We start from the raw sequence: 6,562 nt of genomic DNA, 5'->3' as shown, positions 1-6,562 counted from the left end.
AAACTTCCTGCCCAGGGTCTGTGTTGTCCTGTGCAGTTTATGGAGGGCTTGTATATGCAACTGGGATGTCTTCTATGCCTAGATTTCAGGCCTGCATTCTAGAGTGACTCCTCTGGCCCTTGGTTTGCCTTTCAGGCTCAAACAGTGAGAATTTGACCCCTCTCCATGTCAAAAGGTGTTGAAAGCCTTCCCTCGTTTGTGTTAATGACAACAGCACACTCGGCTGGAATTTCTCACTTGAAACTTATGTCCTGCTCCCCCCGCCCCCCCGGCTTCTAACTCCAGCAGCCTTTTACTCATTCAAACAGGCTGCATAATCAGTGTGCATAAATCTTGCAGCTCCTCCCGCCCCCCCGCAAGGCTGGAACACATTGCTCTGGGATGGCGTCACTCCCTGTGTGTCTGCTCCTTTTGTCTGGGTGTGTGTGTGTGTGTGTGTGTGTGTGAGTGCATGGTGGCGGCAAAGCTGTTTACCAGGTTTACCCTGCACCAGTTCCTCTAAGACGCAGCTCAGCACGCAATTGACTCTGCTAACAAGGCTGGGCGTTTGCCATGGGCAGACGTGTTGACTCTCCACTGCCCCGGCTGCCTGCGGAGGAGGAGGAAGAGCAGCGTGTCCTGACCTTCAACTGGCGCCTTCTCAATGACACACACACGCCCTTTTCCAGCTGCCCTGGGATTTCCTTGACTACCGTTACCCGAACACCTGCTTGTATGTTCTAAGGGGAAGCCCCGCGCTTGAGGGGGAGGCCTGGGGCAGCTCTACTGCTCCAGCCGACGGAAGAACGTGACGCTGCTGTTGCTGTGCAGGGCAAACCGCAGCTTTGCAAACACACCTCTGGCCTTGCTGGTGTTTCTCTGATAGCTGCCCCAGATCCTGGCAGCCTCGTCCGTGGTCTGCTTCCCAAAGGGAAGGCGGCCTACACGGGAACCTTGGAAGCTGCCTTGTGCCTCCGAAAGCAGGTGCGGGAGCCTTTGTGGCCAGGGAAGCTCTTTGGGAGCAGAAGTGCTCCGTGTGCAAAGCAACTTGGAAGAGCAGAAGGGGCTGGGCTGAGAAGCAGAGGGGCCCTTGTCTGGGGGGTGGACTCCTGCCCAGAGCTAGAGGCAGAAGGCAGGACTGTGCTGGGGAGACCCTTCTCGTGCTGCTCAGGCCCAAGCCACTTCCAGGAGCCTCTGCTGTTGCCCCGATGGCTTCATTCAAAGCAGGCTTGAGCAGAGCTCAGTGAAATGGACCACCTGGCAGTGCTGAGACAGCTGCATGCAGATTGCTGCATAATCATGAGCTACTGCCCACAGCTGTGCAGTCCAAGCCAGCGAGTTCTGCTGGAGTGGGGTGGCTGCCCCTTTCCCTGCAGTGCGACAGGCCTGCCCAGGGTGCTCTTGCTTCTCTGGGTCTGCGAGGGCCCTACTTGAGACTGCAGCGGAAGCCATCCTTGCCATGCAGAAGCCAGCAAACCAACCCAGATACAAGTGAGTAGCTTCCGCCCCACTCCACCCCCTGAATCTCTGGCTCTCCAGTTTTCCAGGCAGAGGTCTTTCTTACCTGGAAATGCTGGGGACCGGATGCTTGACGGGGAGAGCTGGTCTTGTGGTAGCCAGCATGGATTGGCTTTGCTAAACAGGGTCTGCCTTGGTTTGCATGTGGATGGGGTGGACTACATGTTGGCCTGTCAGCTCTTCCCCTTAGGAGATGGGGCTGAAGCTCAGTGGAACTGCCTCTGCTTGAATATCCCTGGCAGCATCTCCAAGTAGGGCTTGGGGGGGGGACTCCTGCCCATAACCTTGGAGAGTTGCTGCCAGTCAGTGTAGACAGGCTAGAGGGAGAGGAGAGCTGGTCTTGTGGTAGCAAGCATGACTTCTCCCCTTAGCTAAGCAGGGTCTGCCCCTGGTTTGCATTTGAATGGGAGACGAGAAGTCTGAGCACTGAAAGATATTCCCCTTCGTAGGGGATGGAGCCGCTCTGGGAAGAGCATCTAGGTTCGCAGTTCCCTTTCCCAGTATTTTTTGTGATCCCCGGTTTTTGTTTGTGTTGCTGACTCTGTATATGGCAGCTTCCTATCTTCCTGTGTTGCACATGAAAGGGAAACTAGAAGTGTGAGCACTGTAAGAGATTCCCCTTAGTAGGGGATGGAGCTGCTCTGGGAAGAGCAGAAGGAGGTTTCAAGTTCCCTCCCTGGCAGCATCTCCAAGATAGGGCTGAGAGAGTTTCCTGCCTGCAACCTTGGAGAAGCCGCTGCCCGTCTGTGTAGGCAACACTAAGCTAGCTAGATGGACCAGTGGTCTGACTCCGTATACGGCGACTTCCTCTGTTCCTATGACCAAGGTTCCGGCTGGGTCGAAGGCGGCTTCCTCTGCTGGTGGCCGGCCTTCCCACTCTGCCTTTGAAGTGGCCCCTTCTGTCCTGGCCTTGCCATCTCTAGCACCGCTCCAGTCTCCAGCGGTCGCTCTGTGTAAATAGCAACGCCACCCTGTTGGCAGAGCCAGTGTTGACACTTTGTCATAAACAGCCATGTCAACAAGATAAAGTTAATTACTTATATTATTTGGAATATCATTTGCCTTGGAGGTTGGAATGATTAATAAGCAGGGATTGACTCATTCCAACTGTGTTGGGGTTTTGAGGCAGGGCGAATGAGCACCTACTGATAGGAGATGGGGGGGGGATTTACCTGAGGTGGGGGCTGCATATGAGCACACGGCTGGTTAAGTGTCATGAAGGGGGTGTTGCTCAGGAGCCTGGCACTGGCTTGGCAAGCAGGAGGGCCTCCTAAATACCCCGGCAGCTGCCTCCTCCGAGTCAGACCCTGGTCCACCCTCCTGAGTACTGCCTACACCAGGGGGTGGGCAGACCTGGCCCTCCAGCGGCTGCTGAACTACAACTCCCATCATCTCCAGCCACCCTCTTGTTGGGAGTTATAGTTCAGCAGCCGCTGGAGGGCGGGCCAAGTTTGCCTACCCCTGGCCAACACTGGCAGGCAGAGGCTCTCCGAGGCTTCGGGCAGCAGGAACCTCTCTCAGCCCTGCCTGGAGATGGAGCCAAGGATTGAACTGGTTGCATGCAAGACAGATGCTCTCCCACTGAGCTCAGCAAGCCTAAGGTGGCCTCCCCCGGCCCGGAGGGGAGTATCCTGCAGTGCCCACATGTCGTCCCCCCTCCAAATGCAAGCCAAGGCCACCCCTCTTCAGCCAAGGGGGCCATTCACGGTCCCTGTGGCAAGACAGGCTCTCCGCCCTGGCGCCTGGGTAACAAGACCCTCCTCTTGCTCTGCAGTCCACAGCCAGGTTCTGGGTCCAGGGGAGAAGGGCAGGCTTTGGAGCAGCACAACGTCCCGCAAATGAGTAGGCAGCCTGGGGCCGGCGAGAGTGTATGCGAAAGGTTAGTTAAATTTCTGAAATGCATTCTGCCACGACTTGTCGACTGAGATTCTGTTGAACCGATTCTGTTTTTGACCTGCATTACTGTCTGTGGGTGGTCTTGAGGGCAACATCTGTGGAAGAGGGGCACGTGAATCAGAAATCGAACTTGCTGGGCCACTGGTTCCGAGAGGTTTGCAAACAAAACCGGGGCTGTGTAAACCCCTGCTGGAAAGTGCTTCCCTTCTAGCGGGAGCTCCTTGGACCTTTGTCCTGCCGCTGCTGCTGCTGCTGCTTGTAAAAATATTGACTCTGTAACACCTACATTTTGTTCCCTTCCTCAACACGGCAGCCACTAAGTGCTTGGAAAACAAAGCGGGCCTGTTCTGCGGGGATTGGACAGGGCCTCTGCAATCACACTCCCACAGAACAGATCGCGGCTCTCCTGGGTTTGCCCCGGGATGTGTTCGGGGGCATTTATGAGGTTCTGGTAGCCGAGGAAGCGGCAGCTTGTGCAAAATAGAGGTGGCGTCTCCCCTTCTGGCTTATCATGGCATGACTTGCCTTCAAAGGGTCCCAGTGGTTTTGCAGGGTATGCGATGCTCACTGTTGCATGATCAAGTCTCTTGGATAGCCACAGTGCAGCCTAGGCCAGTCTGCTCCCCAGAGTCCTGCTTGCCCAGGCAAAGTGTGCCATCAAGTTGGTGTCCACTCCTGGCGCCCAGAGAGCCCTGTTGTCGTCTTTGGTAGAATACAGGAAGGGTTTACTGAATACTGAATACAGGAAGGGTTGACCATTGCCTTCTCCCGCACAATATGAGACGATGCCTTTCAGCACCTTCCTATATCACTGCTGCCCGATAGAGGTGTTTCCCATGGTCTGGGAAGCACACCAGTGGGGATGCAAACTGGCAACCTCCAGCTTGCTCGCCAAGTAATTTCCCCGCTGCGCCATTAGGTAGCATAGTAGCTTTCTGGATTTAGAGCCGGAGGCCTGGCTTACTGGCAGGGGGTGGAAGGGGAGGCAAGGCATCCGGGCCAGGGCTGCATACCTTCCAGGAGACTCTTACTGGCTGGGTAGTGTGCAAAAACATTGGGGCAGGGGAAATCCAGGAACCGCTTAAAATCAGAGTAGGCAACCCTAGAGGGGAACCTGCCTGCCCACCCCCTGCATGAGTCGCTGTCCTGGGCCTGCGTTGCCTACCAGGGCCTGCGATGGCCCTCCAGGCAGGGATGGGGCATAAGCCACCTGCATAGCCGGTGGGGGCTGTTCTAGGCGGGGGTGAGGTCAGCTTCAGAGAGCCTCTTTCACAGCTGGATCCTTGGCCCAGAACTGAACTTATGGGGCTTCTCTCGGTGAGTGAGTAGTCCTCCTTGTGGCACCCAGTTTGGGGAGGGGCCGTTGCTCAGCGGCAGAACTCCTGCATCTTTGCCTGCGGATGGTCCCGGATTCAGTCCCTGGCGGCAGCATCTCCAGGTAGGGCTGGGAAAGGCCTCTCTTTGCCTGGAACCCTGGAGCGTGGCTGCCGACGTTTTGGGTCCCAGCGCATCAGGCAGCCCTGCCTCCTGACCCCCATGCCGTGACGTTGGTTGCCACCATAATGAAGTGCCTAACAGCCTGAGGTTCGGTCCACTCATCTGGGTTCTGCCTTTATAGCCTCTCTGTGTGTGTTGCTGTGGAATGACTTGCTGGGGCTGCCAGGCACCACCAGGCCAGCTGTTAAGGAGAGCTTAGCATTTATTGCCCCGAGTCCGCTGGGCTGGTATGGAAAACTGGCATGCAAAGTCATTTCGCCTCTTGGTGACGTGCAAATAAATGACAACTCATTGGTGTAATTAAATAACCTCCCGAGTCTATCAAATGGTTTGAACATACGCAGGATGTTGGCGGAGGCGCTCTCACCCCTGGACCTCCGGGCCAAAGTCCAGGGCCTCCACACCCCCTGGGGGCCCCAAATCCTCTCTAGTCTGTCCCGGGTCCCGTGGTCGCTGCATTGTGCTGGGCGGCCTAGTGTGACCTCTGCTTCAGAGACAGAGCAGGGAGTGGGGCAGAAAGGTGTGGGGTGGGGAGATGTTGTGTGTTGGAATGTTTCTGCTCATGCATATTTGCATAAATATGCCCCTCTTCTTTGGAACGCTCTCCCCCCCCGCCCCGATTCATTCAGCCCCCTCCCTACTTGCTTTTAAGGCCTTTCTTAAGACCTACCTGCTTTGCCAGGCATTTGCCCTTTAATTTAATTTTATTAATTCTTGTCCACTGCCTAGAGTCTTTGGAGGAGGCTCTGTGTGTGTGTCTGTCTGTCTGTCTTTTATATGGTTACATCCTTGTGAGTTCAGTTGCTGTCTGTGCCCTCAAGAACCTACATGTTAAAAATACTGCATGTTTCGCTGTGTGGGGAAGGGGGATGATGCTTAACTTGCAGCAGGGGGTGGGGGGGTGAGCTCCAAAGGCCTTTAGGTCCCGAAATTGCTTAGGTGCACCTCTGGATGTTGGTTTCTTTGCTGCTGTCTGATCAGAGAATGGAAAGCCTCCCAAACTCTTTAGGAGAGTATCGAATGCTTAGAACCCCCGTCTAGTGAGTCGCCTGGCAGCCTGCTTTTGGCTCACTGGGCATCTCCAACTGGCCTGGATCACACATGCTCAGGAGGTAGGAGGGTGACCCTAAACATTCATTTCTGGCACCCAGCAACTGAAATATTGCTTGGCTCCTGATGGCCCAGCATGCAAGGGCTTTGGGGTGTTCTCCGCATGGCTGGAGGGACTGCCATAGGCCACCCACTGCTTGGGGAAGGAGGAAACTATTAGCTAGCCGCCCTGGGCTTGTGCATCTCCTTTCCTGGCCCCTCTGTGGAAGCAGTTTTGTACCAGAAGGTGTCAGTGTGGTGCTAGGTTTTGAAATGTGTGTTGGGGAATAAGTCACAGCAAGCAATTACACCCAGGCAGCCCTGAAGGTGAGGCTCAGGGCATTATATCATTCCTTCACTTTCTCATTCCTTGGCTGCAATGTTCCAGCACAGTTATTGACATGGTGCAGGAAGGGGCCTGGCTGCACCCCCAAAATGGTGATTGCCGATCTCTTCTAAAGCACACTTATAAGGAAGCCTCAATCATGTGCAGGATGCAACGAAAATCACTTTGTGGGGCATTTCCCCTGTCAGTCACGGAGGAGAGAACTGAGACAACTCCTGACTGTCGTGATGAGCAGCC

The sequence above is a fragment of the Hemicordylus capensis genome, chromosome 10 (assembly GCF_027244095.1).
Source record: "Hemicordylus capensis ecotype Gifberg chromosome 10, rHemCap1.1.pri, whole genome shotgun sequence".
In the NCBI taxonomy this organism is placed as follows: domain Eukaryota; kingdom Metazoa; phylum Chordata; class Lepidosauria; order Squamata; family Cordylidae; genus Hemicordylus; species Hemicordylus capensis.
The sequence above is the reverse complement of the archived record's forward strand: the minus strand, read 5'-3'. Positions refer to the sequence as shown.